We start from the raw sequence: 11563 nt of genomic DNA, 5'->3' as shown, positions 1-11563 counted from the left end.
AGAAATATCTGAATAATGTTACAACCAAATATAATTTTACTAAGCTTTTTTGCCATGCTCCCCTCCTTCCGAGTGGCAATTCTGTAAGTTTTCAATGATAAAAAATGGGTTTTGAAGCCTGTAGTGAGAAGAGCACAAATAGTACCGTGTGCAGCTTTTTAACAACAGCTAATTTCTGCCATCTAAATAACAGTAGAAATGTCAGTTTTAAAATGATTTTCAACTCTAGAAGTATTAGATTCTGTAGGATTGGTGTACTTATAGGAACATTATTCCTTTTAAAACCAAGACGCGTAGATACCGTTGTAGAATTCTTAGTTTTTGTGTTTGTAATAACAACTTCGCTAGGCCCGGCATGGCCAAGTGGTAAAGGCAGTCGACTCGTAATCCGAGGGTCGCGGGCTCGAATCCTCATCACATTAAACATGCTCGCTTTTTCAGCCGTGGGGCGTTATAATGTAGGGTCAATCCCACTGTTTGTTGGTAAAAAATAGCCCAACAGTTGGAGGTGGTTGGTAATGACTAGCTGTCTTCTATCTAGTCTTATACTACTAAGTTAGGGACGGCTAGCATAGATAGTTCGTGTAGCTTTGCGCGAAATTCAAAAACAAACAACTTTGTTTCAGTAATATTAGTTTTTAAATTTCTCGCAAGGCTACTCGAAGGTTATGTGCACTAAACATTCTCTGTTATTGTTTTTAATACATAAAAGATATTTGGAGGAACTACTTGAGAAGTAGTACTTATTAAATAGAGATGCTTGTTGATAGAGATTTTCTCCGAGATCGCAAATGGGAAGTTTTTATCGGAGTGAATGTCACGTGGGGATTGCTTTATGTGCCTTTCGTCATGATAAGAGATGCTTATTGAGGCCCAGTCGCATGGCTTAACCTCATTCATAAATTTTAGCAGACAAAATCTGTGGCCAGTGCATCATAATAAGAATGTCATTATACACCTATGGGAGCTGTTGCAGAAATGCAACAAAAGTAATCAGAAGGCAATACCCAAGGAAATTGACAATTGCCAGCAAACTGTGCCGAAGTTAGTATGCAAGACATTAAAGTTGTTTTCTTAAACGATTGGAAAACTGGAAGAAGTGTTTCTTAATGATACCGAGAAGAAACGGTTGAACTTCTGGGAACTCATTGTACGTGTTAAAAATAATTGGCTTGACAACAGCGAAGACTGATGAACCTCCCATTCACCGACAAATAAGCACATAATTGCATTACTTGGGGTGAAACTAATTCATATACGTTTGTTACTGGCTTCTTCTTGACTTAACTATGATTTCAAAGGCTGGGTTTATCAATTTTGTCACCATCGGGCCTTTTTTAGTTTTGTTTTATGTTTTACGAACTGATGTAATGACTGGTGCACGCACGTCTACTAACAGAGATCCTCCTAGTACGTCTGCAGACTTTTGACGCCAGAAACTGGGTTTCTAGTGGGCAGAGTACAGATATCCCTTTTTGTAGCTTTGTGCTTAATGTCAAATAAACTAATTAATTAACAGAAGAACATTCAATAGCACATTGTGTACAGTCAATCCCACTAGCAAGATGATGCATCGCCATATATTTTCCATGTTACGAAGAACCAGCTAAGCAATGATTTTGGTGAATAAATTAACTAAAGAAAAGTGTTATTTGAGAATCTGAAATGTTTATTTTGGCTTAATGATGCATAAGGTAAGTAATGCAATCAGGTGGTACGATCTGCAAACGAAGAAGTCTGAGATCGCGTGTCCCATGTTCTCGTGCATATGCACGTTGATTCAGTTAACATAACGTGTCATAGGTTGAGAGTTATAAGCAGAGCCAGATTGGGACTGAAAACTAGCCCGAAAAAATACACTGCTGACCAAAATCTTAAGGCCAATGAACATAAAGAAAAAATATGCATTTTGCGTTGTCAGACTTAATAACTTATTTGAGTAGAGCTTCTAAAGATGAAAATAAGAAATTGGAAAAAAAAACTTTGTTAGCATTTAATAGGGAAAATGTGAACACTATGAAATTAGCCTAAATACCAGCTGGTCAAAAGTTTAAGACCATACTGAAATGAAGCGTTAATCGGTAAACACGTAACGAAATTTAGTCATTTGTGTTCAAGCATTAGCGTTGTCAACATCTCCCACTGACATCTCCTGTGTTACATTGGGTAAAAATATGGCAAAGGCTAAAAAGTTGACAGGGTATGAACGTGGCAGAATTTTCGAGCTGCAAAAGCAAGGTCTCTCTCAACGTGCCATCACTGGTGAGATTGGGCGAAGTTAAACTGCTGTCGCAAAATTTTTAAAAGACCCTGAGGGAAGAGGTTCCATCATGATCTGGGGTGCTTTCCCCTTCCATGGAACAATGGAGCTTCAGATTATACAGGGGCGTCAAATAGCAGCTGGCTACATTGGCATGTTGGAGAGAGCGTCCTTATTGACTGTAGGCTCTCTTGTGTAGAAGTGACTGGATCTTTCAGCAGGACAACGCTGCAATCCACAATGCCCGCAGGACAAAGGACTTTTTCGTGGCGAATAACGTGATTCTTTTGAACCATCCAGCGTGTTCGCCCAAACTGAACCCCACTGAAAATGTTTGGGGGTGGATAGCCAGGGAAGTCTAAAGAAATGGACGTCAATTCCAAACAGTGCATGAAGCCATCTTCACCTTTTGGAATACCATTCCAGCCAGCCTTATATTGACCATGCCAAAGCTAATGTTTGACGTTATTCGCAATGACGGCCGTGCAACTCACTACTGAGACCTCTTGTTGGGCATTTCCTACCCTGTTTAGGACTTCTTTTTGGTATGTTCTTAAACTTTAGACCATCTAGTATTTAGGCTGATTTCATAGTGTTCACATTTTCCATATTAAATGCTAACAAAGTTTTTTTTTCCCCTTTACTTATTTTCATCTTTTGAAGCTCTTCTCAAATACGTGATTGAGTCTAACAACGCAAAATGGATATTTTTTCTTTCTGTTCATTGGCCTTAAGATTTTGGCCAGCAGTGTATGTTACTCCGGCGCACAAAACAATGGCGTAGGATAGCTACCACAATCGTTATTTGTTGAGTTTCAGATTTTTTCTTTGAACATAAAAAATACATATTTCAATACAATTTTTTTCATTTCACAATATTTTGTAAATTATTTTTTCAAGCCCAAAATCATTTTACTTCATTAGAGTATGTTATTAACATTTGGCTTGTGGTACTGTCAAAACAACAATGAAAATATATTAAATCGAATTTACTTAATAATGCACAAAAAGAAAACAAACTTATTAATCTACAGCATCTTCAATTTATGCTTTGTTTTAATATAGGTCATTACGTTTATTAATATATCGCGAACAGACCGTCTTCATGGCAAATTCCCAGTTTTTTAGAACAGTTCGACCCTGTTTATAAGCCATGGAATGCTTGAAACAGCTTTACAGTTTTGCAGTTATAACTCCTTACATGTGCATGTGGTGCAAAGAAACGGACAGAATGATACTGACGTTTGTCAGTAAAATACGAAGTTACAAATGGTGATTTTGACAAGATGTTAAAAAATAACAAAAACTAAAATTTGAGACTAATGATATTTAGAAAGTTATGAGTGGACGACGTTAGAACAATATTAAAGTTTGTTTACTCGTACAATGATTTGAAATATACTAATACAGGGAAACAACTGTAGTTTTGTTGTACGATATTTTTGAAAGTTTATTTATTGAGTCGCTGGTGAGCACTTTTAATTAACTGCAACCATCACTTAAACCGTTCAGTATATTCTCTAAAGTTTTGAAAATGACGATTTCACAGATGTATTGAAGACAAATTTTCGTTGATGTAATATACGTCTCACTGTAGATTTAATGTGTGTTGCTTTTTATAGTATTTAAATCATTTTAAGCCAAAGGTAATAAATATTTATTTTCATTTATAGCAAGGGATTTTTTTTACACATACAATGTACATGGGTTAGGTTTTTCTTTTGTTTATTGTTAATTAACCCCAAAGCCACACAATAGGCTATCTGTGCTCTGCCCAGCGGGGATGTCTCAACCCAATATTTATAATTATAAATTCTTGGACTTATCGCTGAACCACTGGAAGATGTATATGAAACAATGAGGATTCGCCATGGATTTTTCATGCCATAGACAGCTTATTATTTGATGTATGCTTTGCTAAATAATCGCGTAGCTTTAAATATCCTTCAAGTAATTATAAACTTATTTATTCGCGCCAACATTTTACACAACTAGGCTTGGCGGCCTGAGTAAAATAGTTATCAAAGGGAAGATATTTAAAGAATAATTTGTTACTTGCGTTACAATTCTTTGTAATTACTAAAGGCATTTCGAACATATGCTAAACGTACAATCTCTATAAAATATAATTAAGTTTGAAATTTCTTAATCAGCAACTTTTGAGATCGCTCATTTTTAAAAGTTAGTTAGTAGCTAAATTAAACGCCTACAACTAGTTATTTCACTGCTTCATATGCAAGTTTTTCGATCTAGCTCCTTCCTTCTCCAATTGTGCAATGAATTTTGCAAAAAACAATCGAAGGACTACAACATATATTTATTAATTTTAAATAAATGTTACAGTAATAATTAATGTTCAGTGCTGTTATTTCTACATTTTATAATTAGAAATGTTTACCATTTCTTGCTTTTAATGAGGCTATTTTGCACAGGTTTTGATTCAAGTCCAACTTTTGTGCAAGTGGAACCTCGATAAGAAGTTTTGCCAGTCCAGTCAGTTTTGATTATATGATAACTGACATCAAATGGAAACTTTAATCAACTTATGTTCCGAAAACCTTCCTTCTTCACTATCAACGTTGGTCAGAAAAGTCAACAGAAACGACGATACTGATGTGTTGTTAAAGTGCCTTGCAAAGGTATTCACTCCCTGCAAAGTTTCTACATTTTCTTGAGTTGCTACCTAAGTTTTGCAATAATGAAACTTTCAAGAATTTAGAATCTACATAACATACTCCAAAATGAGAAAGCTAACAAAAACGCGCTTATTATGTAAGTTAGATTTTCAAAGGAAATTTGGATATTTTCAGTTGCATAAGTATTCAACCCTAAATGAATAGCCCTCGTTTAGCTTTGTGTGAAATTCAAACCAAACCAAACCAACTAAATACATCAGGGATCAATTGATAGAGAAGCACAGATAAGGAGGAAGGTTACAAGAAATTTTCAAAGTCTTCGGTCACTATTTGAGTACAGTGAAGTCCATCATTAAGAAGAGAGATGTACTTTATACCTCCCAATCACTACTCAAATCTGGCTACCCTTCCGACCTAAGCAGTCGGAAAAGTAGGAAACTGGTTAGAGATGCCACTATAAAGCCAATACTGACTTCAAAAGATATACAACGTTCCATCTCTGAGATGCAAGTCAGTGTTTATTCATCGACAATATCCTGATCCCCACACAAAATTGATTATTAAGGACGAGTGTCAAGAAAAAAGCCATTACTGAAAAAGAATCATCCAAAAGAATCATTTGTACGGTATTTGCGACAAAACATGTAAATGATACTGTAGACATGTGACAGAACGTTTTATGGTTGGACAGAACAAAAGTTGAGCTTTTGTTTTTGGTCTAAACTTAAAGCATTACGTCTGGTACAAGCCCAACACTGTACATCACCCTTTCAACACCATTCCAACTGCCACGCATGGTGGTAGCAGAATGATGTTATGAGGATGATTCTCATCAGCAGGAAGTGGGAAGCTTGTCAGGATTGAGGGGAAGATGGATGAAAGTAAGGAGAATCCTAGAGGCAATTCTGCTTGAGTCAGCTAAGGATCTAGAACTGAGTAAAGCCACATCGAACCCTTTATTTTAGCGTTGTTAATCCGTATACTTACTGGTGTGTCAGTGGGGGACCCATAATGCAAGATTAATCATAAATTTGAAACTTAATATATTTTCAAGCAGTGTTCGTCGTTTCAGAACACTATTTTTTATCATTGTGCTTTTTTAAAGTGTTATTTTCTACAATGCATCGTAGACTTCAAACTTCTTTATTAATTTTTTTTGTGAATTTCGTCCAAAGCTACTCGAGTGCTATCTGCGCTAGCCGTCCCTAATTTAGCAGTGTAAGACCAGAGGGAAGGCAGCTAGTCATCACCACCCACCGCCAACTCTTGGGCTACTCTTTTACCAACAAATAGTGGGATTGACCGTCACTTTATAACGCCCCCACAGCTGAAAGGGCGAGCATGTTTGGCGCGACGGGGATGCGAACCTGCGACCCTCGGATTACGAGTCGCACGCCTTAACGCGCTTGGCCATGCCGTGCCTCTTTATTAAGATTAATATTTTTGCCTTATATGCTGGTTAAAATGTCTTTGATTCAATCAAAATACATCACCATTGCACCTTTAAACACATGTGTGTTTTTAGTGCAAGTATACAAAATGAAATATTTACGTCTTGCCCAACGCGGGAACCCAAATCTCGGATTGTAAAATCGTAAATTCATTAACTTACCGGTGGCCCTTTCAATGAGTAAAAGAGTAACAAAAAATGCCATGAAACTCAAGATTCATCAGAACTTAAGTTATTAGTTTACGCATACATTCTGAAGACTGCATGGATCCCAATGGTAATTGAGTTGATTACATTTGTCAGGTAGGTGGTAGCACTGCCTATGTAAGAATGGTTCGAATTGTTATTCAAAATGATGTTTCAAATATCTCCTCAATAGATCATCAGAATTTTACAGTACCCTACAGTGTTTCCTTTTATATCAATATCTATGTAATGACTGAGTCACAAGTTCTGGAAATATCACAAAAGGTTTGAATTTCTTGTTTTTCCTTCTTTTGCTTCTTTTTACATGATAACTCAAAACCAAAACAATAGTGTTAATTAATTTCACGGATGTGACGTAGTTTCAAACAGAATATCCGCTTTTATAAGTATTATTAATAATAAATAGTATTTTTTAAAAACATTCTAACTCTAGTGTAAACGATGCTATCTTTTTCGCTTGAACTGATGGCCCGACATGGCCAGGTGGTAGGGCGATCGACTCGAAATTTGAGAACCGCGAGTTCGAGTCCCCGTCCCACTAAATATGCTTGGCCTTTTAGCCGTGGAGCGTTATTATGTTACGGTCAGTCCGACTAGTCTTACATTTCTAAATTAGAGACGGTTAGCGCAAATAGCCCTCGTGTAGCTTTCGCGAAATTCAGTAACAAACAAATCTTTGAAGTTAGCTTTCTTACAAAAATTTGGGGTTTCTTTAAAAGCCTCAGTACAGGTTGAAACAGGAATTACCACCCAACCATAGAAAAATAATAAATATTACAGTTGGAGCCTCACTGTATTTAGAATTCAGTTATAAATACAAGCTTTCTATGTTTATTGAAATATTGCATTAAATAAAGAGCAGCAAACAAGTGAAGGAAAACTTTTTCAAAATAGGAAGTAAATGTAGGGATCGTTAATATGAATCCTTCATAAACAATGCAAAGAAGATAGTATGGATTGCATTAGCACAGACAAGAATTAACACACACACACACACACGCACGCACGCACACACACACATATATATATAATTATTCAATTACAACTGAGTTTAATATATTCATTTTACTGTTAACATTATACTACACCGTGTGCCTGTGGGCCCAGCATGGCCAGGTGGTCAAGGCACTCGACTCGTAATCCAAGGATTGCAGGTTCGAATTCCCATGGCACCAAACATGCTCGCCCTTTCAGCTGTGGGGGTGTTATAATGTTACGGTCAATCCCACTATTCGTTGGTAAAAGAGTAGCCCAAGAGCTGGCGGTGGGTGGTGATGACTAGCTGCCTTCCCTCTAGTCTTACACTGCTAAATTAGGGACGGCTAGCGCAGATAACCCTCGAGTAGCTTGGCGCGAAATTCAAAACAAATGAGCTGGGGAAAAGGACAACTGAAAACATAAAATTCACATTTCCAGCACCATCATATTCTTTCCTGCTCACGAAAGTATTGGCTTTGTAATCACAGGTCACGGGTGAGCATATCCCTCCCCAGAGGCTTTCGATAAACTAATGATCCCAAATACAAGTTTCAATGTTTACCTTCATATGTTTACAATAACCATTTGTATTGAAAACCAGTAAATTAGTCAAAGCAACAGTGAAAATTGAAGAACGTATAAAGTAAAATACATATCACTTTTATTAACCCATCAGTGACATCAAAACTCCCGTTTTTTTTCTGTGTCCTCCCTTAAAAGATAGATACATGAAATATTTTTTTACAAGGAACTAAAATCATTTAGTTCCTTGTAAACATTTTAATGAACATTTTAATCATTAGGTGCAACTTGATTTTACACTGCTTCAAATCCTAAAAATGTTTCATGTATTTTAACGCCACATGATCTACCACTATCAGTAGGTCTCTTTATTGTTACATGTGTTACAATTTGGCTCAACTGATCCTTCTTTAGATGTGCCTTGGGTCGTATTCATAATTATTGAAATTAAGTCTTTTTGATTTACTCCAAAATCACTTTCATGTTTGTTTGTTTTTTTGACAGAGTATGAAAAGCGGTCTTTACTGCAGGCACCAGTGAGAGCTAACCCTACTGAAACACACACACAAAATATGTCCTATCAAATAATCTCCATTGTTGGATGGCGTAGCAAGTTTAAGGATTTGCTGAAAACTTTATCAAAAATCATAGTTATAAATGAAAAATCTGATGAATGTTGTGAAGCCAGTTCTATATTAAAATATCTGCAGTCTTTTAATGTTCTCTAAGTACAAAACTATACAATAGGCTATTTGTGTTGTGGCTACCACAGTATCGGAGCCCGTGTTTTGTTCTCGATTAGCGATGTGAGCTCTAATACTGCTGAGCCACTGAAGGAGGGCTGAGCATCATAAGTAAACCAAATATGTTACGACGTATTGATGTTGTATCTAAGCTGTTCCATCAGAGACAAGGAAGCTGAGCAAAGCATCTGGAGAATTATTTAAATGAAATAACGACTTTGAGAAGTAAATTCGGCGAACTGTGTCTTCTGTCCCTTCAACCGTGTGGGCGTTATAAAGTAACGATCAATTCCACCGTTCATTGGTAAAAGAGTGCCCAAGAGTCGGCGATGAGTGATGGTGACTAGCTGCCTTCCTTCTTACACTGCTGAATTAGAGATGAGTAGTGAAGATAGTCCTCGTTTAGCTTTGCGCGAAATTCGAAACAAACAGTAGCCGTATTTTTTACAGTATTTCCAGGTTATGTATAGCATGTTTGCTACTTCTTGTGTTTCTTATAATAGTAGCATTTGGAGAACGCTTTCCACATTGAAAATTAATCAAGAATTATAAAAGAAGCTCAGTGAAGGACACAGGTTTAAGTTGCCTTGTCATTCTGTCGATAAAGAATAGACAAGTGTTTGGATACTAAAAGTACATGATCAAGTGTTTGGTAAAGGAAAAACAAGGAATCTTCGCTTCTGAAGAAAATGTGATGTGGAAATGTGTTTGTTTTATGAGTTAATTAAGTTGAAATACCTAAATGTAAGTTATATGAGATCACGAGCATTCTCAGAACATTTTCCAGTGGTCAAAGTAGTGTGAAATTGTGAAGCGAATTAAAACAAACAAATACTTGTAAATTCGTGCGCATAAGCTGAATGATTAAACAAAGAAATATATTTTATTTTTTTCGTAAGGGCAAGTCCCCTCTGACGCTTGTGTTTGGGATACAATATTACAGGATGAACCTTGGGAAAATACCGGGAGTCACGATGTGTTTAGCCTGCATTACAAACGTTGCTGTAGGTTAGACCGCTTTTTAAACGTATAAGTTTTGTATATTCGCTGGTATTTTTTTAAACTTTTAATCATTTATGTAGTAATAGAATACAGTAATTAAAAACCTAACGAATAAAGTTTAACTATTAACCGTACATAAAAACAAGCGATTTCTTTATAAAAAAAAAACCACAAGCATTTGGCAACAGATAAACGTTTATCACAGTTAGTTGGGTCTGTCTAATGTAGTTCACGTGCTAATCGCCAAACGACTGTTCCCACTCAAATGAAATGTTAATATAAAAAAATCAGTACTATAAATTTTAATAAAATGAACAACTTGGTTCATGGTCTATTTTTTATAGTTCCAGATTATCTTGTATGTAAGTGAATGAGTAATTTATTTTAATTTTGCATAAGCTCTGTCACAAATAGATGGATCCTTTCCTTTCTCTAACCTATAATACGTTTTTTCTGATTTATATTTATTCTTTTTCTTTAAACATAATTTTCATGTTTGAGTTATTTTTGGTAAATTTTTATTTCCATTTCTATTTATTTTGATTCACTAGAGACTGTTAAAATTCTCATATTTCATGAAACTGTTAGCCCCGTTTACCGAAAGAAGAATTTCTGTCTGAAATGTAGTGTATCTGAAAAGAAAATAATCGTCCATTTGTACTGAATTTTGCAAAATACCAAAGTATTATTGCAAATGAATTCTCAGTAGATTTTAGGTACTATTAAATAAACTGTAAAAATGTATTCTCAAGCGGCTGGCATGGGTATTAAAACTTTATTTGAAATAAAGTTTTAATGTCCCTACCAATCGTTTTGAAAACATATTTTACTTCAAGTGGGTTTCTCGTCGTTACGTGCTCATTAAATTCTTCCCTCCCACAAGAATATCAGACAGAAATTACTAGAATAAGTCTCACTCAAATATTGGACGACTCTCCTAAGTTGATTTCGCATGTTGTTTTTTTTTATCAATTGCTGTACAATTTATTATTTCAAGAGAGTCTTCATCATGAGAAAACTTCTCGACTTAAGTTAAAACGCAATCATCCATAATTAACTTGAGCCTTAGCGGACTGCAGCTAATAACTGTTAGTTCATGTATACAGTATATACAGTATTAACGTTCCTACTAAAATAACAGGATTTAGAGATGTTTGACTCCAGTGTGTTTTAAAATAGCGTATTTATCATTTCATTATTTTGCTTGAGAACAAAACTAAGAAAGAGCTATGTGTGATAGATTATTTATGGGGACTGAACCTCGAACTCGGAGTCCTGAATCATGATGCTGAGTCTCTGGAGTTTAGGGCAATTACTGTAAGTAAGGAATATCTGAATTTCCGTTCCAAGAATTAATTTAAAATTCTTGTTATAAATACGAGAACACAAACTGAAAAAAAAGAGATTTATAATAAGAACAAACAGAATTAGGTAGCCTGAGGTAATATATGATATTATTAACTTTCATTAGTTAAATATTTGTCAGCAATCTACCCAAAACACAGACACATTTTGACTCGCAAAGTTTATCGTTTGGTTCAGTTTTGACTGACGTGTACATGTCGAAATAACTGTTCCTTAATACTTAAATCACAGTGGTTTGAAAAATATCAGTAATTAATTATTTTAAAATGACGTATTATTTCACGTGGGGGAGAGTGGAAGAACAAAAATGGACTAGTGCTAAAGCTGCATGTTAAAAATACAAGACCTGATTGTTTATGGCGTCTGTTGCAAGTTGTTCAGGTTTCAGTTTATGAATACA

Source organism: Tachypleus tridentatus, chromosome 3 (assembly GCF_004210375.1).
Source record: "Tachypleus tridentatus isolate NWPU-2018 chromosome 3, ASM421037v1, whole genome shotgun sequence".
Lineage (NCBI taxonomy): Eukaryota > Metazoa > Arthropoda > Merostomata > Xiphosura > Limulidae > Tachypleus > Tachypleus tridentatus.
Note: the sequence above shows the minus strand (reverse complement) of the source record.